This window comes from Theobroma cacao, chromosome 3 (genome assembly GCF_053813885.1).
Source record: "Theobroma cacao isolate CCN51 chromosome 3, ASM5381388v1, whole genome shotgun sequence".
NCBI lineage: Eukaryota > Viridiplantae > Streptophyta > Magnoliopsida > Malvales > Malvaceae > Theobroma > Theobroma cacao.
In genome coordinates, this window is record NC_142641.1 from 15160506 (window position 1) to 15186211 (window position 25706).

At 32.1% G+C, this 25706-nt stretch overlaps 1 long non-coding RNA gene and 1 other non-coding gene across 2 annotated transcripts; one reads left to right on the forward strand and one right to left on the reverse strand.

Moving 5' to 3' along the window:
• Positions 1-9389: 9389 nt before the first annotated feature.
• LOC148763622 (small nucleolar RNA R71) lies at positions 9390-9495 on the forward strand. Its single transcript, XR_016025650.1, has one exon. It is a non-coding gene; the product is annotated as a small nucleolar RNA R71 (small nucleolar RNA).
• Positions 9496-22445: 12950 nt separating this feature from the next.
• Positions 22446-24351, reverse strand: LOC148763623 (uncharacterized). Its single transcript, XR_016025034.1, has 3 exons — positions 24226-24351; positions 23496-23569; positions 22446-22625 (listed from the first exon to the last, which is right to left on the reverse strand). It is a non-coding gene; the product is annotated as an uncharacterized LOC148763623 (long non-coding RNA).
• Positions 24352-25706: the final 1355 nt, after the last annotated feature.

Here is a 25706-nt window from a genome sequence, read left to right on the forward strand (position 1 = left end):
TCTAGCGGAGCATCTAATTTGAGCCCTAAGTAGAGGGGTGTCTTTTGCAATATTGTGATATGGCGCATAATGGACTATGCTATAGGGCAGCAAGATTATGTTTTGGATGTGGTCAGACCAGGCATTTAATGAGAGATTGCCTAACGTAGAGGCAGTCGACAAAGAGTGACCATGGTTATGTAAGACAAGTAGATACTACCCCATCTAGGACGACACAGATTGAGAGGAATGCTAGAGGTGACAAAGGTAAGAGTGTGGCCTCATCATTTCATGGTAGATCGACACAACCAGGTAATGAAAGTGAAGGTCAAGCACATGTATTTGCTTTGACGCAGTAAAATGCTCAGTCTTCTAATGCAGTGGTTACAGGTACACTTTTTATATGTGGTACCGAAGAACTAGTTCTGTTTGATCTTGAATCGACACATTCCTTTGTGTCCTCGCACTTTGTGCCAAAATTAGATTGATTTTGTAGTAACATGGAGGAACCCTTAATTATGACAACTCCCTTAGAGAAGACATTTATGGTGAAGTATGTATATAATCCTGTGTGGTCCTCATAAAAGACAAGAATATGTTAATAGATCTGGTATTGCTACTAACTTTGGACTTTAAAGTGATTTTGGGAATGGACTGATTAGCATTCTGTTTTACCAAAGTAAACTGCTACCATAAATTGGTGAAGTTTAAGTTTCGAAGGAAGTCTTCATTTGTGATTTTCTGGCATGGTAGCCCAGTGTTTGTGGAAACTATGTCAGATGTGGCCACTAGATTGATGCCAAGGCAAAAAGGCCAAAGATACCTGGCAATTACAAGAGATGCTTCGATAGAAGAAAGGAATGTGGATTTCGTATCGGTAGTGGGTGAGTATCCAGATGTATTCCTAAATGAATTGCTTAGATTGCCTCTTAAGAGGGAGATTCAACTTTGTATTGACCTGATTTCAAGTACACAGCCAATTTTGATACCTCCTTATTGAATGGCACTAGTTGAGTTAAGGGAGCTAAAAGGGTAATTTGAGGATTTATTAAATAAAGGTTTTATTCACCCAATGTTTTGCCTTGGGGAGCTTTGGTGCTATTCATGAAGAAGAAGGATGGTAGCCTATGGTTATGCATTGACTATCGGCAATTGAATAAGGTCACAATGAAGAATAAATATCCACTCCCAAAGATTGATGATTTGTTTTATTAGTTGTAGGGTGTTGTGTGCTTCTCTAAGGTTAACTTATGCTCAAGGTATCACCAATTGAGAATAAGAGAATGTGATGTACCCAAGACAACGTTTCACACATGATATGGACATGATGAGTTTTTGGTGATGTCATTTAGACTCATTAATGCACTCGTAACATTTATGGATTTAATGAACAGGGTATTGCAAGTGTATTTGGATATATTTGTGGTCATATTCATAAATGACATATTAGTGTATTCTAAGAGCCCGGAGGAACAAGCGCAACATTTGAGAATTATGATACAAACTTTGAAAGAGCATTGATTGTATGCTAAGTTTTCAAAATGTAAGTTTTCGTTGAGTAAAGTCAGTTTCTTAGGACACATCGTGTTTGAACAAGGGGTACAAGTGGATCCTAACAAGATAAAAGTTGTGGAGAATTGCCCAAGGCCGATAGCTATAACAAAAGTTAGAAGTTTTTTAGGCTTAGTCGAATATTACTGACAATTTGTGTAAGATTTCTCTAATATTGCATCCCCTTTGACAAGATTGACTCAAAAAGAAGCCAAATTTGATTGGTCTGATGCTTGTGAGGCCAGTTTTCAAAGATTTAAAGCTTACTTTACTACTACACCTATGTTAAGCTTGCCTTATGGATCCAAAGGCTATACCGTGTATTGCAATGCATCACAAGTTGGATTAGGTTGCGTATTGATGCAACATGGGAAGGTCATAGCATACACCTCATGACAATTAAAGAGGCATGAGCAAAATTAGCCCACGCATGATCTAGAAATGGCAGTAATCATATTTGCCTTAAAGATTTGGAGACATTATTTGTATGGGGAGACTTGTGAAATATATACAAATCACAAGAGCTTGAAGCATATATTTTAGCAAAGGGATTAGAATTTAAGGCAGTGTAGGTGGTTAGAATTATTGAAAGATTATCACTACACCATACTTTACCATCCTGGCAAAGTGAATGTGGCAGCGAATGCCTTAAGCTGAAAGTCAATGTGGAGTTTGGCACATATAACCATAGGGAGATGATCTTTGGTGCAGAGTTTATATGATCTGGGCAATATGGGAGTGCATTTGGAGATTAATCACTTGAACTCCTTATTAGCGCATTTTAAAGTACGACCAATGATATTATATTGAACTAAAGTTGCCCACAATCAAGATGAATATTTGATAAAAATATTTAGATATATGAGTAAGGATAAGGTTCGGGACTTTCTGTACAGATTGTTTGATGAGATATAGATCACGAGTCTACATGCCGAATATTGATAATTTGAGGAATGAGATTTTGGAAGAGGCAAATGTGGCAGCCTATGCGATACACCCTAGAGCTACCAAGATGTATCATGATCTGAAGTCTGTGTATTGGTGGCTAGGATTAAAGAGAGACATGGCTTAGTATGTCTCTAAGTGTTTAACTTGTCAATAAGTGAAAGTTGAACATTAAGGACCTTTAAGGTTGCTGCAACCGTTACCGATACCAGAGTGGAAGTGGGAACATGTAGCCATGAACTTTGTGATGGGTTTATCATGAGCTAGAGAGGTGGCTATAATGCCATTTGGGTGATAATTGATCGGTTGACTAAGTCAACTCACTTTTACTAGTCAAGACTAGGTATGGAGCAGCTCGATATGCCTAAATCTACATTAATGAGTTTGTGAAGCTACATGGTATTCTAGTAACAATAATGTCTGATAAAGAGCCACAGTTTATGAGTTAATTTTGGAGGAAATTTCAAGAGGCCTCAGGCACAAGATTGGATTTTAGTATGGCTTTTCACCCATAGACAGATGGCCAATCCATGTGCACCATTCAAATGCTCAAGGATATGTTGACAGCGATTGTGCTTGACTTTGGAGTTTCATGAAACTATTATTTGCCTCTAGTCGAGTTTGCCTATAATAAAAGCAATCAAACCATGATTGGTATGGCTCCGTATGAGGCCTTATATGGGCGTAGATGTAGGTCTCCTTTTGGTTGGTTTGAAGTTGGAGAACGAAAGCACTTAGGATCTAAAATGGTCCAAGAAGTGGAGTGATGCATCCAAGTCATTAGAGATAAGATGCTCACAGCTCAAAGTCGTCAAAAGTCTTATGCTGATAATAGGCAAAGGCCTTTAGAGTTTGAAGTTGGCAACCGTGTGCTTTTAAAGATCTCGTCGACCAAAGGAGTTAAGAGATTTGGCAAGAAGAGGAAGTTAAGCCATAGATACATCGAACCTTTTAAGCTATTAAGGTGAGCGGGTGCAGTTGCTTATTATTTGGCGTTATCACCTGATTTGTCTGATGTCCATCCAGTTTTCCATGTGTCCATGCTTAGGAAGTATGTCTTGGATCCTTCGCATGTGATATGACATGACGAAGTCCAGTTACGAGATGGACTCGTTTATGAAGAGCAGCCCATCACCATTTTGTATCGGCAAGTGAAACTGCTTTGCTCTAAGAACATTGCTACCCTGAAAGTATTGTGGCGAAGCCATTCAGTTGAGGAAGCCACATGGGAACTTGTTGTTGATTTCTCACGCAAATGCACGTATCGTTAACAAGTAATATAGTAATGAACTAGAGTATCGTTCCCACGGAGAATTGTTTAATTCCTACTTCTAACTACTAAAATTATAACACCCTAATTTTATCCAAACAATTAAAATAAAAAAATAAAACTAATAAACTGAAACTAAAATTAAATAGTAAATAAAACTCACTTAACTACCAGACCTAATATTATAATATCCCTCAATACTTCATCTGATTATTGTCTCTCTCTCTTAACTTAGTTTAATGATTTAAATTGCTAACCTAGAGTCTTAAATTATTTACAAGTCTCTATCTAATTTCTCATAAAAATACCTATCCCAATTAATTTACTATATGTCTATGCAAATTATATTGAAGAAAGATTCATTAAGTTTATGCTCTAATCCTGGCTACGTATTACTTATAAATGTATGCCGACCCTATATGCAAATCAAACCATCTAATCAATTAAGAGCATTCGATCATACACTATTTTATTCAAGGTTAACCTAAATCTCCTTCGTCAAGGTTTAACCTAGATTTCCAATTTAATCTAATTGGTGATCAGCCAATTAGAAACATTAAGAACAGAATAAAATAAACAACTTAAATCTATCAAACATAAGTAAAAGAGAGATAAATAATTTAGACTACATAATTAGTTCAATCATAATCATAGATTAAAATTTTAGTTCCCCATCAAGTCACACATTATCATTGAATAAAATCTAAACATTAAAAACAAAACCAAGAAAATAACAGAATAAAAGAAAATATAGAAAAACTCAAGAATTGTATTCTTGATCTTCAAATCTCCTTGAATCCTACAAATTCTTCTTAGCTTCAAGGACTTTGTGGCTTGACTCTCCGATGTCAATCTGGTGTTTCTTCGTTTTCTCATTCCTTCGAAAGGTTGTTTTTATAGGCTTTGAAGTTAGATCAAGTTGGGTGAAGAAAGAAGTCAATATCAGCTAAGATTTCCTCATCAGACTATGTAAGTCGCAGCTTTACCAAATTAATTAACAGAAATCGTAATTGCTCTAGGACTACTACAATATGTCAAATTTGATAAGATTTTTAACCATACTACATGCCAAAATGGGTAAAGTAGTAAACATGAAAGTTATAGATCTTTCTCTTATCTTTCCAATGGTTAAAGAATCACTTAATTTGGAGTTTTGTAGAGAAATATATGGCCAAACTACAAAAGCATATGCAGTGAAAGTCTACACCTAGAAATTGCTCTTCTTCTTCCATTAAAATTCTTCTTTCAAACACCTACAAAAGCACAAATAAATCAATAACAACCTATTCTAACCATATTAACACCAAATTAAGCATAAAATTAACTAAGATTAGATTGACTCACTAAAATAACTAATTTAAAATAATTAAATAAAATCTACTAATTTTTATGCATTACTACAAAAACTAAGCCAAATTATTATCAAAATTAAGCTCAAATAACTCTATATTATAGAGTTATCACACCCCCAAACTTTATTTTGCTAGTCCTTGAGCAAAACATAGAAAATGACCTAACTTACGAAAATCAAATTTAGTTAATGAAAACTAAAATAAATATAGTTACTCCTACTACTACTATTACTAAAGATAAAGTGCACCAACTCAATGATTCCTTTATAATTTCCTCAAAAGTTTGTCTATCACTCATTAACCTAAAGAAACTTATAGGCCTCATTCAAATTCATGTTTCAATTCTAATGCAAGCACATTCTCGAATGGATTTCTTTGTGTGTGTGAAATCTTTCACCAAGAATATCATGACATTCGAATGAGTTTATGCCAACACAAATTTCAAATTAGTACTAGATTTCCATAGGTTTACTTTTCATCTCTCTCTCCACTAATGTAGACTAATACAAAGCTAAGGATCAATAGGACTTTATAAAGCTTGTAATGCATGGCTATGGTCAAGGTATGATAAAGGTTATTAATATGGCTCAAATCACCCTAAGCACATAATTATTCTAGGACCTATATATATAGAGCTCTACTTTCCTTCTCCTAGTACACCTTTTTCTTCCACATTTAAACTTTTCTTTCATTCAACACTTTTTTTTTCACAATTTCACACCCCCAAACTTATTTTCTTTGTATTATAGGTAGTGGGGTTATTTTTCATATTTTGAAACTTCTTTTTTTTTTTCACATCAACATCACCTTTCCACCTTTTTCAACATTTAGCTCAATCTATATTTCCTAAAACAATATACATGCTTAGGAGTGAGGGTTGCAAAATTGGAAAATTAATTTTAAAACTAGGCTCAATATTATGTAGTTAAACAAAGAAAAGGGAAATTAGGCTCAAAAGGGGTATACTAGGGATAAAATTTAATAAGGTTGGCTTTTTAGGCTCAAACGGTCCAAAAATGGCCTAAATCATGTCCCTAACTAAGTATTACCTAGGATTTCGCCTTGAGAGAAAATCAAGTAAATTCTAGAATTCATGACATAATATAAAATTCACATCAATATAAACCTTCTCTAAATATTCATAATAATTCAAAGCAAAAGATATTGTGCTCAAAATTGTGGAAATCACATCCTAACAATGATACTTAACAAAAGAATTTAGCATAAATCCAAACAAAAACCTTATTCACCAAAAGTTAAGAATTTAAGACAATTAGTTATCATCATTGGATAAAAAAATCATTGAAAAAATTGGCACAACTTTACTCTAGATTCCTAAAGTTCAACAAGAAATAAATTCTTTTACCGACTAATCCTAAATTATTTATAAATATGAATGCAAATAAAATTAAATCTAAAATTTTCACAAAATATTCACCCCTAGAAAAATAAATTCACCCCCCATAAACTAAACATTGTCCTCAATGTTAAAAAAAATAAAAGAAAGGTAAAGAATACTCCCCTGATGATTAGATGAATTTTTGAGAAGCTCTAATCCTCCTCCTTATTGTTATCATCTTCATTGTCACTTGTAGGAATTTTTTTTTACTACAAAAAATAAATAATTAATTAATTAATTAATGTAGAGAAATAAAATAAATAATAAATAAAAATAACTAAAAAGAAAATAAAAAAATTTTCTGTTGGGTAATAAGTAAATGGGTAAATGGGTTAGTGGGTAAATGGGTTATTGGGTAAGTGGGTAGTGGGTAAATGGGTTATTGGGTAAGTGGGTAGTAGGTAAATGGATAATGGGTAGTCTAAATAAATAAAAAAGGGATTTGGGTTAGGTTAGTGGGTTAGGTTAGTGCGCTGCCCAATGTTGGCAGCCCAATTGAAGGTGGTGGGTGGTGGGCTGCCAATTCAGGGGGGGCCGTGGGCAACCCCATGTGGGAGCAGCAGGCCACATCCAAATGGCCTCTTTTTCTTTTTTTTTTTTTTTTACAGAGCCGCGACTCCGAGCCTGGTGAGCCACGACTAACGTTGTTTACACTCCGCAAAGCCACGGCTTCCCATAATGGGAGTCGCAGCTTACCACTTTTTTTATTTTTTTGAAAAAAAAAATTTGAAATATATTTTTTTTACATGAAAATTTTTTTTTGAAAATTTTTTTTGAAATATATTTTTTTCTTGAATTTTTTTTTTAATTTTAAAAAAAATTAATTTTTTTACATGAACCTGCACAAATAAAAGAGAGTGTTAATAATTTAATAATTAAATAAAAAAAATAAAAGAAAGTAAGTTAGAGTGCTTGGCTTGCCTCCCAAGAAGTGTTTCTTTATAGTCACTAGCTTGACTATGATACCCCCTTTTGCACTACTTTATACAGCTCAATATTTTCTTTATTGACCTTGACTACTCCTGTAAGTCCACTATAAATCTTGATAACATCATAAGGATGAATTTTTACCACCTTAAACTTGTTCCCCCAATATGGTCTAAGATTCCATGGCTAAAGATGGAGTTGTGAATCAGACAGTACTACTCACTGTCTAACCACAAAATCAAGATAGCTGGAAAGTGGTGGAGGTTTTGTCTCAAGAATTGGCACCTGCTCCATTGAAGGCAGTGGAATAGGCTTACCTTTACCCTTATTGACTAAATCCACTTTATAGCAACTATCTGTATAGGGATACTGAGTTGCATTGAACAAATTAAATACCATTTCCTCCTCTTCAACTCTGAAAGTTATTTTGTCATTCTTCACATCAATAATTGCTCCAGCTATAGCTAAGAATGGTCTTCCCAAAATAAGAGGAATTTTAACATCATCTTCAATCTCGAGCACAATGAAGTCTATCGAAATCTATAAATGCCCAACTTTAAGCAAAACATCCTCTATAATCCCAACTGGGTGCCTGATTGTTCTGTTTGCTAATTGCAAGGTAACTGTAGTAGGTTGTATCTTTTGGAAATCCAAGTTTCTTGGCAATAGACAAAGGCATTATTGAAACACTAGCACTTAAATCACATAAAGCTTTAGAAATTTAAAAACTACCAATAGTGCATGGAATAGAAAAACTCCCTAGATCTTTAAGCTTTGGTGGAAGCTTATTTTGGACTATAGCACTACACTCGTCAGTAAGTGTAATTATCTCAAACTCTTCCAATTTTCTCTTTTTGGTTAGGATGTCTTTCAAGAATTTAAGATAACTTGGCATTTGTTCTAAAGCTTCAGCAAAAGGAATATTAATGTGCAGTTTTTTAAATACCTTAAGAAATGTCTAGAATTGTTTGTCAAGTTTTTGCTTTTGAAAACATTGAGGAAAATGTGGTGGAGGTCTGGGAGCAGATTGTGATTTTTTTTTTGAATTTTCAGCAGATTTTCCAACCATAATATCTTTTTCAGCATCTTTTTCAATTTCTTTCTCATCAGATTGAATTGAAATCTCAGGATTTAATGCTTGATTACTTACCTCTTTACATACCTCTTTTCCATTACGGAAAGTGATTGCCATGCAATGTTCCTTACCTTCTCTTCTTGAGTTGGGTTCAGTATCACTTGGTAAAGTACCTTGAGGTGTAGTATTTAAAGCACTGGCAAGTTGGCCTACTTGTATCTCAAGATTTCTAATTGAAGTTGCTTGATTTTGAATGGAGGCATCAGTCCTTATCATAAAAGCATCAGTCTTTGTTATAAATGCATCAATCTTTGTCATGAATGCATCAGTCTTTGTCATGAATTGAATGAACATATCCTCCATTGAAGGCTTTTTCTCTAGCATAGGGGCTATAGATGGAATCCAAGGGGAAAGTTTGACTTGGCCATTGATGAAGACCCTTGATTGTTATTCCATGAAAAATTAGGATGATTCCTCCTACTAGGATTATAAGTGTTGGAATAGGGATTGTTCTGTTGCCTATTTCCAACAAATTAACAAGACTCAGAATAGATGTGACAATTGTCATTGGAATGTCCTTCCCCATAAAATTCACATGTCATAATGGAGTTTTGAATAGCATTAACACTCAGTTTATCTATTTTCTTTGCGATAGTGGCCAATTGTGCAGAGATAGTGTTTATCACATCTCATTCATGAATTTCGACAATTTTTCTTGTACCTAATCCTTCATATGGCTATTGATAATTATTAGAAGCTATCTCTTCTAGCAAATCATAAGCCTCATTAATGGATTTACTCATGAGTGCACCTCCAGCGGCAATATCAATGGTAGTTCTAAAAGGTCCCTGCAAACCATTATAAAATGTTTAAATTTGCAGCAACTTAGGTAATCCATGGTGAGGACATCTTCTCATCAAATCCTTATACCTTTCCCAAGCCTCACATAGTGATTCAAAATCAAATTGCATGAAATAAGTAATATCATTCTGCATCTTTGCTGACTTTGCAAGTGGGAAGAATTTTGCTAAGAATTTTTGAGCCAAATCATCCCAAATATTAATGGAACCAGCAGGAAGCGAATTTAACCAACTTTTTGCTTTATCTCTTAATGAAAAAGGGAAAAGCCTTAATCTTTTGGCATCATCAGTAACACCATTAGCCTTGAATGTATCATAGATTTCCAGAAAATTTACAATATGAGCATTCGAATCATCATTAGGCAAACCCCCAAACTAAACAGTAATCTGAATCATATGAATGATTGATGGTTTAATTTCAAAGTTGTTGGCTTGAATAGGAGGTCTTCGGATACTAGAGTGGAGATTTTGTAGTTGTGGGACTGCATAATCCCTCAAAGGCTTGGTCTATTCCTCTCGTTGATCAGCCATTGTTTTACTTGGAGCATAAACTTTTTTTATTTTTCTTTCAAAGTCTTAAAAAAGTCTTTTCAATTTCTAGATCAAAAGAAACAATTTCCAAATTTTGAACTCTTCGCATACAACGACCAAAAGTACCTAAAAAAGTTAAAAAAAAGAAAAGTCTAGATTAAAATTAAGAATGCTTGGTATTAATATTAACAAAAAAAAAATTAAAATCAATTCCCCGGCAACGGCGCCAAAAACTTGTTGTTGATTTCTCACGCAAGTGCACGTATCGTTAACAAGTAATATAGTAATGAACTAGAGTATCGTTCCCACGGAGAATTGTTTAATTCCTACTTCTAACTACTAAAATTATAACACCCTAATTTTATCCAAACAATTAAAATAAAAAAAATAAAACTAATAAACTAAAACTAAAATTAAATAGTAAATAAAACTCACTTAACTACCAGACCTAAGATTATAATATCCCTCAATACTTCATCTGATTATTGTTTCTCTCTCTTAACTTAGTTTAATGGTTTAAATTGCTAACCTAGAGTCCTAAATTATTTACAAGTCCCTATCTAGTTTCTTATAAAAATATCTATCTCAATTAATTTACTATATGTCTCTGCAAATTATATTAAAGAAAGATTCATTAAGTTTGTGCTCTAATCCTGGCTACGTATGGCTTATAAGAGTATGTCTACCCTATATGCAAATCAAACCACCTAATCAACTAAGTGCATTCGATCATACTCTATTTTATTCAAGGTCTACCTAAATCTCCTTCGTCAAGGTTTAACCTAGGTTTCCAATAACCAAATTAAGCATAAAATTAACTAAGATTAGGTTGACTCACCTAAAATAACTAATTTAAAATACGTAAATAAAATCTACTAATTTCTATGCATTATTACAAAAACTAAGCCAAATTATTATCAAAATGAAACTCAAATAACTCTTTATTATAGAGTTATCAGAACTCGATGAGGACATGCAAGAGAATTATCCCAACCTTTTTGAGGTTTGACATATGTAATTTAATTTGAAGTATATGATTTAAAATTTGGGGACAAATTTCTTGTAAAGAGGGGAAAATGTAACAAGCCCAATTTTAAATGTAAATAAATTAAACTAAGAATGATCTATGAAATATGTGGAGTCTCGAGGACTCTGATGATATGATATGTGTGCCTAGTGCTTGAGAGTGTATGTATTAACACTTAGGCAAACCTTTAAGGAAATATGTGATAAATCTCATAATTTGAGGTTTTGATCTAAGTTGGATCTTATGTTTGGGGATATATATGTATGAGATTAAGTTAAGTGAATGATTTGAGGTGTGATATTAACAAGGAATGATTTTAGGGTGTTGAACTTGGATTTTTGGAGTTCTTGGGAAGCTTAAAACTGCCTACAGCGATAAAAGTATCGATACATACCCCAATGTATCGCTACATTCTTGGCAAGATGAACAACAATGGCTCTAGGAAGAATATTCTATCGATACATTCGAGAATGTATCGATAGATTTGGCCAAAGATGAACATGTATCGATATAATGTCCAAATGTATCGATACATTTGAAGCAAAAAGTACCAAGGCCATTTTGCCTAAAATGTATCGATACACTAGCTAATGTATAGATATATTCATTCGAAATAAGGGCAAAGGTATCAATACATTTTGGCAATGTATTGATAAATCAAAGAGAAAAGGCAAAAATATAAAAAGGCACCGGGCCATTTTGCCCATTTTTTTCTTTCAACTCTTTCTTTCCCTTTCTCTATCTAAGAACCCAAAACCTTAACCCTCCAAATTGAATTTTTAAGTCGTTTGAAGCTATTTTGAGCTTGGGAAACCATTTTAGAGGTAAGATTCAATGTTTTTACCAATTATTTTTTCATTTAATCAGTTAATAACTTTGAATCTGACCTTTCTCCAAATTTAGTAAATTTTCCTTTTTGGCTTGGATTGAAAATTTTGGAGGTAAAACTAGTGCAATCTAGCTTCCAAGGGGGAAACAGAGTTAAATGAACTCATTGGCAAGCTAGACGATGATTGGAGGCTAAGGATCGAAGCTTGGTAGGGAGTGCCTCCTATTGTCACTGTGAGGGAGTTTAAACAAAAAATGCATGTAATGCATGATGCATGGAAGATGCAATGCATTGGTACTAGATTTTGTATGTAGGCCTAGATGAACATGCCTAGGCTATAGAACACATGATTTATGCTTATGTGTATATATGACTAAATATACATGTATGTATATATGATTGCCTAGATGTAAGTGCCTAGGCTACAGAACTAAACTGTGTATTGTGTTTTTGTGCACTGTGATGTGAGCCACATGGGTGGCCTATGTTGTGTTGGCCGAGACTAAAAGGTCTATAACCTATGTTGAACCCCTATGAGTGGATTACCTTAGGTGATTGATATGTCAAAACAATTTGATTGAATGATGCCTTGAAGACTTAAAGGCACCTAGAACTTTAACAAGCTTAGAGACGATTAAAGTTTGATGAATGTGATTTATGGTTTATTGAGGAAATGTGAATGATAAAGTTATGATGGCCTTATTTGTGGGTTTGTGTTTCTGTCCGAGGGGTGAATTTCTAATGTCAATCTGAATTATGGATGAATGAAGTCTGATACCCTATGACTATGTTTGTGCCTCAAGGATGGTGGTAAGCAAGGGCAGTGGTTGACATCCAACCTATGATTCCCATTTGTAATGTACGATGCCAACAATCGGAAGATTACTCTGGTCGATGACTTTAACTTTTCGTTAGCTATTTTGGCGTTGAGCTTGATCTGTTTTTTGCCCATTGCTTTGGCACATGCGTGAATTGTTCTCTGTCAGTGGCTTTGCCCTATGCGTGATTTGATATTTGTCGGTTGGCCGACGAGCATGATTTGATTATGTCTAGGGGAAAACCACTCATTGATTTGATTTGCATATGATGTGAGATAGCCATGCAAGGCTTAAATAATTGTTATGTGATTCTGATGTGATACTCTAACAACTAGAGTGTGCCATCGAGAATGATTCGAACGACTTGATCTGCTTCAAAGGTAAGCTTATTAATATATGTGATGACCTTTGGAGAGATTGAGGATGTTGATATGTCCTACATTTGAAGATGTTTGCTAGAACATCTAGATGCATGATGGTGCATATATTTTATGTATGAGTTTAATATATGTATGACTTTGTTATCTGCACCACTCACTGAGTATTATAGTACTCACCCATTTATGTACCATGTGCAGATAAATAGACCACGAAGGAGTGTGGCAAAGGCCGTCTATAGATAAACTAATTTTGGCATCCGATAGGTCTTCCATTTTGGTCACTCCGTTGAGTCCGTCACGAGCTTCCGCATATGGTTGGCTTCAATGTATGTAGGCACAATGTGCCATTTGAACTTATATGTAAGGGTTGTTATGTACGAACCCGATTTAAATGGTCAATGTATGCCCTTTGGAATATTTATATGTATTGTACACCAGGGACAATGTATTATGTTTGAGTTTGTTATAAATATTTGATTATAAATTCTTGGGCATATGTATAATATGATTTTGAACTCTAAGGCTTGCTCGGATCTAATGGGCTTACTTATTGGGCTCGTTACCTAGTCATGGCCCCCGGGTTTGGGTTGTGATAAATGCCCTAGCCATCTCACCCTTAAGGTTTATGGGAGAGTCATTGAGGGAGCCAGATTTTCTTTCAAAACTCCTGATTTAATGTCCACATTTCACTTGCATTGGTTCCAGAATTTGTTTTTAAATGTTTTCAAATCAAAACCTCACTTTATTTTGATTGTACTAAGTGTTCTGACCCCATTATGGATTTTTTTGAAGCCAAAATCAATTTGTTTAAGGCTATAAAAGTTTATGTATCGATACATTCAAGAACATGTATCGATACATTTCCAAAAGTATCAATACAATCCATGTTGTAGCCAAAATTAAAATCCTATGATTACATGTATCAATACATATGCAAGAACATGCATCAATGCATCATACAATGTATTGATACATTTTGTTCAGTAGCTAAAAATAAAACATTCTATCACAAATGTATTGATACACGGGTACATGTAGCGATACATTTTAGGGTTTTAAGACTTTTAGGACTCATTTTCTCTCCATTCTGCGCCTTTCTCTTTTCTAACTTCTCTCAACTCTAGAAAATTTTTTTCTTTTTCCTTTTAATCCGCCTCGATTAAAACGTTTCCAACAATTTTTTATTGCTCAAACCATCATTTTTTTTCTCATCAAAATGCTGCTTTTCAACTCAAATTACGAAATTCCTCTTTTGAAACCTTAGGTTTCAATTTCTCTAATTCCAAAAAATTTCTCGACTTTAAGGTCAAATTTGATCGATTACAAGTCTCCCTAGATGTCTTTGATCACTTATACCAATTCATTTTTCACAAAATCAAAACTTAAATGGCCTCTCGACCCAAACACACCGAATCCACTATTTCCCACCACCGAGCATCAAACCAGCATGCTGCCATCTCTTCCCAACCACCACCACCACTAGCACCATGCACCGATGATAGCTCCTTCAAGCAAAACTTCTCTCACCCTTCCTTGGAGCGCAAATTCAACAAGGATTACGCAAAGCAGGATGTAAAGCTAGGACGGGTAATCGACTTTAACTATCTTGAAAGCATTAATTTTCCATACATTGATCATTTTCAAAAACTAGACTGGCTTAATTACTTGTCAATTGACCGAACATACTATGTCTATTTAGTTAGGGTATTTTACTTTAGTGCAACCACAAAATTTCAAGACTATATGGATAGCGAACTCGTAGAACACACTGATAGGTTATGTACCTATGTCATGGGTAAATTATGGTAGCCGAACACACCCTAGACTTTGTCTTAAACTTTGATATTCGTCAAGGGGATTGGCGCTATGCCAAAGAGGTCCTATCTAATGAGATTCTATCCACTATGAATATTTACCCTCCCACTAGTGATAAGAATACAACTAGTGTCAAGTGTCTATCTTGTTATGATTATATTCTCCACCTCATCATGTCTCAAATCCTTCAACCTCATAACACAAATTATTCTACTATTGAAAGTGAAGATTTTTGGTTTCTTTACCACATCAAATCCAACCCCCGTGTCAAATTGGCCAAATTCATTCTTGACAACATGTTGAAAATCATTAACAAGTCTAGAACAACACTCCTTTATGGCATGGCTATTAGTGTTATTATTGACTCCGTGGGCATCAATACTAGGTGTGACCCACCTAAACACCATGCCATGCACATGAAGAACATTGAGCATGCCATAAACAAGCTTGGATTTGTGTAAGTCAACCACTTTTGTGTGCGCAAAGAAATCGTTAATGAACTTGATATTCATGCTAATTTCTTCTTGATATAACAAAAAGGGGGAGAATGGGGAGTAAATTTTACATCGCTCTCTTGTCAAAACAATCAAGTCATTTTCATAATTAGAAACTCTTAAATAGACCTTAAATTGAAGGGGAGCATTGATTAAAGGGGAGATTCAAAATTACATACAATGTTCAAATCTTCAAAATTCAAGAAAGTCCGTTTTTCAAATGTTTGAACAAATTTTGCTCATTGTTTTGTCATATCAAAAAGGGAAAAATTATTAGCTTTATAGCCTTTAAATTGATCTCGTGCTTTGAAATGACAAAAGAAAGTGATTAAAATTCATTTAAGTCTTAGAATATCAAATTTAGACATCCCTTAACACTTTTAAATGAGTTTGAGAAGAAAAATAATGACAAAAGACTTTGAAAAATGCATTCTAATCCAAATCTATTGATATATATTCTTCATGTATCGATACATTTGGACAAGTATCAATAGATTTTGAAATCTATTGATACATATTCTTAGGAAGAGTCAAATATCAAAAAGTCAAACTCAATATATCGATACATACTTAAATATATCAATACAAATGGGATAGAATGCTTACTGCCTCAAAAGTATTGATACATTTATGAAATGTATCGATAAATTTTCAATAGAATGTTTGCTATCTCAAAAGTATCGATATATTAGTAAATGTATCAATACATGAACAAAAGTTATCGATATATTTTCAACAAAATGGCCAAACCCTTGCATGAAAGTTCAAAAGTATCGATACATGACAAAATGAATTGATATATCATAGTGGGTATTCAAAAATTAAAAACAATGTATCGATACATTCACATATGTATCAATATAATATGACCGTTAGAGCCTTAAATGAAGAGAAGGACAACTATTTTCACATTTAATGCACTCCCAACTATCTTTGAAGTTTCAGCAACTATAAAACCAGTTTTCTCAATATTTATGAACGTTGGAAGACTTTGAAACATAACTCAAAAGATAAGAATTTGGAAAAAAAATCATTCAAGACTCCCCACACTCTTCTTCTAGTCTTTAAGTCTTCTAGTGTAGCATTTATTGAGCCTTCATTCCTTCATCAAACATTGAACTAAATCTGTTATTCAACTTTTAAGAGGCAAACCGACTATATTTACATTCTTCATTTTGTATTTACTTGATGGTTATACCTTAACCAATACAAAAGGTAGAGTGCTTGTGCTTTAACCATAAAAATGTGTTGTATTGAAGAGGTTATACTTGATCTACAAAGGGCATTGTATTGAATTTTGATTCAATAGTGAATTTTATACTTTATGGTGAATCTAAAGGAGAAGACATAGGCAAGGAGGCCCAACCTCTATAAAAATCATTATGTTAATTTTTCTCTATTCATAATTCCTTAAGCTTCATTTGCTTTTGCCAATCTCTTTTATTGTGTTAAGAAGTCAATTATCTTGCATATTTTCAAATTGGGAATTTAGATTAAACGAACTCTATCTTCTCAAAATTAAAAAAGAATTTTCAAAATTTCAAAACATTTCAATTCATTCCTTCTTGGAATTAAACACATTGAGCTTATTACATTAACAATTATCAAACTTGATTTGACATTTTTGCCTTTCTCCATTTTAAAAAATTACCAAAAATCCCTTTTAACATAACCTACCTTTCTTGATTTGACATTTTTAAGTATTGTCAAAGAAATCTTAAATGGTGGATAAATATAATAATTTTTTGATGAACTTAAACATATTAGTAATAAATATAATCAAGCATAACATTTTCAATTCATATAAGAAAATAGACAAATCAATCAATAAAATTCCAAAACTTAATTATTATCACTTTAAAAATTAGAAGAAATAGAAATAATTTTAAATTTTTGAAAAGTAAATGTTAATTTTTTAATTTTTAGGAATTCTAAAAATTTTCAAAAGATGCAAAAATAATTTTTAATTGTTTAAAAAGTTCTAGAACAATAACAAATAGAAGCCATTTTTCTTTTTAAGAAATTTTAAAAGATTAGAAAATCCATAAACTAAAAAATATATTTAGAATTTTTGAAAAAATCTCTTTTTAATTTTTTTTTTACTTTTTCAAAAACAATTATTTCCATTTTTAATTTTTTAGGAATTTTTCATAACAATATATTTGAAAATTGTCAAAATTGTTAACAAATAAAAATTATTTTCTAATTAATATTAACATGAATTTTCCCTGTTTAATGCTTGGTTATTTATTAAAAATTTTATTTAAGAAATGATATCATATAAAAATTTATAATGAATATTCATACAACTATATTAAAAAAGTAGAGAGCGAAAGAAAACCTTCTTGCTTATAGACCTGACAATTTTGGATACGATACGAGAAGATACGAGTTAAACAGGTTTTGGGTTTAGTCTTAACGTGTTTTGTATCTAATCGTGTCTGACACGTTAAGATACAAAAATTTTCGTGTCTTAACATGTCAGACACGACAAACATGTTTAAACACGTTTACTTTATCGTGTTATCGTGTTATCGTGTTTAAACGTGTTATTGTATTTGAACGTGTATACATGACACGTTTATTAACTTATTAAAAATTAATAGTTAAAGTTTATTTTAACCTTATATAAATAATTTTAAATAATTATTTTAATAAGTTTTTTTAATTTTATAAATGTAATAATGTAATTATTACGATTGAAAATTATGAATGATTTTTTATATTATTAGTATTTAAAAGTTAGATGTTAATGATGTATTTTATCATATTATATGATAATGAATTTTACATATATTATTTATATTAAATTTTATTATATTTGATGTTATTATTATTTTTGTTTTGTTATAATTATTTTTATATTTATAGATTTTAAATTTAAATAATAAAATTATATTTAATTGTAAATATTTTTATTTAATAGTGTTAAACATGTTAATCGTATTAAACGTGTTATTAATCGTGTCGTGTCATATATAGACACGTTTAATAAATATGTTAATCGTGTCGTGTCGTGTTACACGTTTATTAAACGTATACCCGTACGTGTTTTAAATTTAAGATACAAATATTAAATATGTCATATTCGTATTTAATCTTAACGTGTTTCGTATTTAATTATGTCTGATACGTTTACGACACGAAAATACGAATTGTTAAGCCTACTTGCTTGGGTTGTTCAACATTTTGTCCACAAAATTTGCAATCTCTTGGAATGAACTGCATCACAGAATAGCATGCACCCCAAGATCTCAGCCTTTTCTTTTTGCCAATAGAAAACGACAATGCGCACTTGAACGTCCTGGGGGCATATCCCGGACAATATTATCTTATCCTATCCCTTCTATTTTATTTTTATCAAGACAAAGAATCCAGTCAACCGTAACTTGTGCTGCTGCATGTTGACTTAAAATATTTATCTGCCTAGATAAGCAAACAGCTATTTTAATCCAGCTAACCTGTTCACCCACCCATTCTTTTTACTAGCAATAGCAGTATCTTTATCTTTGTTCCAACCTTTTTTTTTAGCAGATTTTATCTATATTTTTGGTATTTGTTAAAAAATTTAAATAAATTTTTATTCTTTTATTAGTTCAATCAATCTTATTGTATATTTGTTTTTAATCAAAAACATTTTTATTACTAATGATGGATTAATTATTATTAATTTAAATATCACTCATCATTCTAGACACTGATATGATATATTGACATATTATAATGAATGATGACGTGATATATTAATACCACATGATGATATACTCATATAACATTTTTCAATGACATGTAGATATAAAAACGGCAAATAACATTTTCATTAATGACAATTAATCAGTCATTAGTTATAATAACCTATTTGATTTAAAATAAAAACACGGGAGACTTGATTAAACACAATAAAAGAATAAATAATTATTTAAATTTTTTGGAGTAATTAAGAAGCTTTTCCAAGTATTATGCCCTACTTTCTTATAAAAAATTAAAAATATAAACTAAATAGAATTTTTATTTTTTTCAACACTAATTCCAAATTCAAAAAGTAAGATTTGTTGGGTGGTAATAAGATGCTAATTTTTATTCTTCTTGACATATCTGATTCTATCTGTGTAGGGTCGTGTCAATTCATGTTCATTTCACTCTGATTATGTCTTGCATGTATCTTATCTTGGCATTAATATTGAGTCTTGAGCCAGATTTTTTAGTGTCGAAGATAAGTGATATCTCCTTGTACTAATTATCTTGAGTATTTCAAAATATTTATTTGGAATCGTATAAATGGTGGAGTATGGACCGCCCACACAGCATATTCGCATTTGGTCCACGGATAAAAAGAAGATACCAACTTTTTTTTTATTTTTATTGTTTATCTCTTAACAATGGGCCCGCTCCGGGATTTCCATGGCCTCTGATGGTGGGGTGCATCTGGGGAGGATTACCCAAGATAAGGTTCCTGTGGCGTTCCACCATCACCTCCACTCCATATTCCCCCAATCCTCTCCGAATCTTTGTTTTTTTATTTTTTTTTTTTTCAGAAAATGAAATGATAAATGGAACAGAGTCAATTCTTTGGGCTTCCTAATTTAAAATTAAAGAATCCTCTTCAATCACTTATTCTACATTTTAATCGATTAAGTAGCATTAGTAATTATTGACACCCACTAAATTAATTTTTTTAAAAAATAAAGGAATCTTTAGTGGAAGCTTTAGTGAGGAGGAGAAAACCATTGCCCATTTCTTTCTATGTACTCCCATGCAGGAGTAATAACACAATGTGTTGGCCTCAAGAGCAGTGCAAGAGAAGCTTGAACAATATTTTCCTTCTTTGAAAGTTAAATATTTTAAGGATTGATTAATGCTTATAGTCAATCCGTTGGGTATAAATATAATATTTTATTATATTTTTCTTTATATTTAATTAATAAAGGTTTTTTATTATCCAGTTCACATATAATTTTTATTATTTACTTATAAAAATAAAGTTCATGAAATAAATATATTCTACAAAAAGAATTAGAAAATATTATAATTATTATATTTTTATTTCATCAAAGTATTAATCAAAATGATTTCTAGTCGATGCTTTTTATCAAGATAGGACATTGATAGAGTCAACAAATTGTCACATGTTATGTTTCTATCTGGTGAAGTGAATAATTAATCTCATAAGTTAAATTATGGTGATACTTGAATAAACATATGAGTGCTTGTCATATCAACAAGTTTAGTGAACATGAGCCATCATGAGAATTCCATTTGGATATCTTGTTTGTGGAGTGTTATAATTTGATATTATCTTATGTAGCCCTAAATGACGAAGTTCATTGGCATGGCTATTGAGTATATATTAGCATGAAGAATATAGAGATAAATGAATGATTAATAATGGATTCATCATTCTAAGTAATTCTTAGGAAAATATCCCAATACTATTGACATGAATTGGCTCAAGGAAATCTTTAGCTAAGGTAGAATGAAGATTCGGAAAGGGTTTTCGAATTTCATTGAAAGAGTTAATGACTAATTTGAAGAGCTAACATATATAAGATAGACATTGAAACATAACATATATAAGATAGACATTTAAACATACTTTGCATCTTGTCGAGATATTAGTTGATGAAATGATTGAATTACATGGAAAAACTGTGCATTGAAGGTGTAAGTCAAACCACATTGACATCTCTTAACATTTGGGTGGTTGTGAAACCCCAACTTTAATAAGACGTTAAATTGGTAAATCCTTAAGTGAACTTGTTCTTTACTCTTATGAACCTATATTTTTGAACTTTCATTTTTAAAATTCTATGTTTTAAGTTAATAACTTTATTTGAAAGATGGTGAAGAGAGATAAGTTAAAATGGGTGTATTTAGGAGAAAAATTTACATTTTGTGATTGACGTATCAATACTTACGAATAAGGTATCAATACTTGCTGTCCAAAACACTTTTAAAATGGATTTTGAAGAACACACACAAGCATACGTATCGAATAAATGATATAGACAGTAAGTCCAAAATCGTATCCCACAAAGATTTATTCTTAAATTTTTACTAAGTACTAAAATTATGACAAACTAATCTTATTAATGTAACTAAAGTTTTTTAAAAAACTAATTAAAACTAAATCAAAGCAAACACTGAATTAATTAACAGAACTTAAATTTTACTTGAGAAAGGCAATAGAGTAAAACCTAAGATTATGGATTCATTCAACACTTCATTTGATACTAGCTTCTCTTATTATTTACAATATTCATAAGTGATTTTACTGACCTAGAATCTAAAGCTATACACAAGTCCCCATTGAAATGCTTGCATAAATACTTAACTTAATTGTAGACAACATTTTCAATTTTAACAATTTCTATTTATTTTTGTCACTTTTTATTATTCATTTATTTTATTGATAATTTAGTTTTGGTTCATGGGCTCACATTATGTCACGACCCGGAACTCCCATCAAGCCCGTGACAACCGCCGTGACGTCTCGATCGACATTCATTACCCAAAATGTCAATCGGAACCCCGCAAGGCTTTAATATCAGCTTCTCATTTCCCCTGTGGGTAACTGTTGCCAAATACCACATTCTAAAAGATTTTAAACTGTTTCCAACTTAAACAAATAAAATAATAATTTTCGTCTCACAAGGGTATTTTTTTGTCATTTATCCCAAAAATCTCAAAATCAATTAAAAATATAGTATGTAAGTGGAAAATACATATTTCATAATCAAAAATAATTTTGGATGTCTAAAACTGTCACGACCCGGAACTCCCCATCGAGCCCGTGACAATTGCCGCGAAGCCTCGACAAACATTCTTCACTTCGAATGTCGATCGAAACCTCGCAAGGCTCTCGTATCAGCTTTCGCACTTCCCTGGTGAGCAATAGTTATCAAATAATCAAAATACGAAGGATTATAAATCATTTCCAAATCATAGCATAACATTTTTTTTTTGCTCACAGGGGCATTTTTGTCATTTTTGTCGAAAACCTCGAAACTTGCTAAAAATGTAGTAGGTAAGCCGAAAATATATATTTAATGATTTAAAAAAAATTAAGTATCTAAAACGTTCATTTGAAAGCAAATTGTTGATAACTAGTACTATTCAAAAATAATAAATAAAATATTATATTTTCTCATAAAATAAATTTTTATAGAAATATTCGTAAATAATTTTTCGCACATGAAAGTAAAGTAAAAATTGTATGAATAGAAATACAGATAACCAAAATATAAGTTTTGATCTGCAATGACACGTGGGCTCCAATTGACCAAGAGGATGTAAGACTGTGAACTCTTACTTTCTATAATGCAGTTCCGAGCTTAGTTCTCGTCCTACTCGACTATCTACAAACTGTCCTGAGCCTGAAAAATGTATAGGAAGAAGGGGTGAGATTTTATAATCCCAGTGAGTAAACAGATACCATCAAAAGTATCTAAAACCGGGTAAATGGAGACAATTAAAATAAGTCATCATACTGTAATTTCATTACCTTTCAGTTCATTTCAACCAAATAAAATCAATCCATATAAATCGAGTAATCAACTTGGCTTATGAATTTCTTAAAACTTTGGCTCGTGCCAAAACTCATACTCAATGATACCTTGCGCAGGGCATCCAACCGAGTCCGCCAAGGCTGTTAAAATTTCATATACACTTAAAATATATTTTTAGTTTGAGAAAAATACAGCCGTTCCTTGGCGTTGGCTGAGTTCCCCTTCACGTGGTGGTTTAGCGTGAAGTGAACCCTAAGCTTTACCCCAGGAGATACCCTACGCGCCTCTCCGTTCGAGGTAATAATATAATGGAGTTTACCGTGCCCCTCTAATAGGCTGGTCCACGAAACCCCGTCTGCAGTAAATAATTAATATATACTCCACCAATTTAATAAAATTCATTCTAGCATGACATGGCAATTTATCGCAATCTAGCCTCTCAAGGCTGAATATACAATACAAATAATTCTGACACCAAAATCAATTTAGCCATTCATGCTCATATATTGTCATAAGCCATTCAATTTAAAACCATAAATTTACAACACAAGCAGATAGTCTCCAATTACTCTATTTTCAAAACCAGTATTCGATTTTTCAGAAAATTTATAAAATCATTTTATAAAATCACAATTTCTCCTAAAACATAGCAATTTACCATTTAAACCCATTTTCCATAAAATCTCACAATTGTATAAAACTACTCTAGATAATTAAGACGATAATAAATTTACTCACAGTATTAGGAGTAGAAATACTCCTATCTTCCGCCCTTGGGTGCAGTCTCTTACTCGAAACAATTGACTCACCACCTATCCATAATCCATGACACAAAATTCAATAAATTCTGTCAATTTATCATAAATTATTTCAGGCTCTTATCCATGCGTATGCACTAGATAGGATTTGAAATGTCTAGACAATCGCTTAATTGCGATGTCCGACTTAACTCGCCTATACACGGTGTAAATTCCTAAAATCCCCAATTCGACTCCAATTCCATCCATTTCAATTTCAATTATCCAATTATATCCACAATACCTCAATGACTGTGAATTTGGTCCAATTTATCAGTCCGGACTATAAATTACGCTTTTACCCCTAGTGGGTAAAAATTTCAATTTATTGCACCGAAAATTCTCATTTAATTTTCAACCTCATAATTCATCATTTTTCCACCCAATTCTCTTAAAATAAAGTCAACCTCATCCTCACATACCATTGGCTAGATTCGGCCTAGGGAAATTCATGGAGAAGATAAATATTTTTCTTGTTGTTTTACTCATAAACATGCTAAACTAACACTAAACACTAACATAGCTCAAAATCAAATTTATCTAACAACTTTCTCTCTCTAAACCCATATGACCAGAATTCAAATCATCCTCAAATCACATGATTCAACCATGAAAAATGATGGAAAATGCATGGGAAAGGTAAAGCACAAGACAAATTTAAGAAATGTTACCTTTTTTCACTTGATTTTTGAATTTCCAACTATTTTCCCTTTAAATTTCTTAGCTAGGGTTTTATTTTCTCTTTTCTCTCTCTTGTTTCTTGCTTGGCCGAATGTTGAAGAAGAAGAATGGGTGGGCTGATTTTTTTATGCCTTTTTTATTGTTTAATGAAATAATATTATTTTATTCATATTTTAAATAATTTATTAATTCATTTTTTTTTCTAGCCATCCATTTGTCCTACTTTTTCCACCATGCATTCCCTTTGACTTATCCAAGTCTTAAGTGAAATTTCCAGATTTTTCCAAAGTTTTGGTGGAGCAAATTCTTCAAAATTACACTTTTACCCCCGAACTTTTCAAAAATTACATTTTTGCCCCAAAAATTGAAAATTTGCCATAATGCATAATTTGCACTCCTCATACTCATTTCACACTCCAAATAATTAAATTTGATCAAAATCCTTTCAAAAATTAAATTTTTGATTTCGGGTGGCAAAATTACCATTTTACCCTTTTACTCCAAATTATACCGAAATTAAAATTTTTCACTTCTAAACCTCAAATCTTACTCCAATAAGTCAAATGGGGCCAAAAATCTTTTCTAAAAATTTTCATTTTGTCCCCAAGTGGCAAATGACCATTTTGCCCCTAGATAGCGAAAATTCCGGTTTGACTCCAAATTGATCCTCAAACTCCGAATCACCATATTAAACCATTCTGGGACTTTAAAATTCTTAATTTCATTGTGAATTCTCTATTTGATCTAGTTCGAGGCTTAAATCAACTTTGTTGTACGTCTAGGTATAATACCGACTTTTGTAAATTTTTTTTCAGGACTCTCTTAGCATGCAAACATGCTATCCATCACATGTATGTCATGACAATTATTTTTATAGAGTCGGGCTTGTCATCTTCTCCCCCACTTGAATCAACCATATGATCTTTCTTCTTGACTGATTTCGACATCCGGCTAAATATTAATATTTTAAAAATTTTATCTTGTCTCCTTGGTACCTGAAATACCTTATTATGCCTCACTTGACTTCTGAATTGCCTTTTATCTCACAAATTCTCCTCTGATAAAATTATTATTATTTTATTGTTATTTTCTCACTTGCGAAATATTTTATCCTAAACTACTCCTTTCGTCTTTTATCACTTTTAAACATTTTAATTGACCTCAATTTGCATTCGATCAACTTTATTTATCACTATATCGAAGTATGGGGTATTTCAAAAACATTCGTTTAAAATGAAATTATGACTATTAGAATAAAATAAGAGTATTAAATAAAAATTCAATTTTCACATAAAATAATATTTTAAGAACACTGCATTAATAATTTTTATAGTGTAAAAGCAAAATAAATTCCTACATACTGTAATGCAGATAACCAAAGTATAAAATTAATTTACAGTGACACGTGGGCCCACGAATGACCAAAAGTATCAAAAGAAATGAACCTACAGTTTTTGGATGTGGCAAGTTC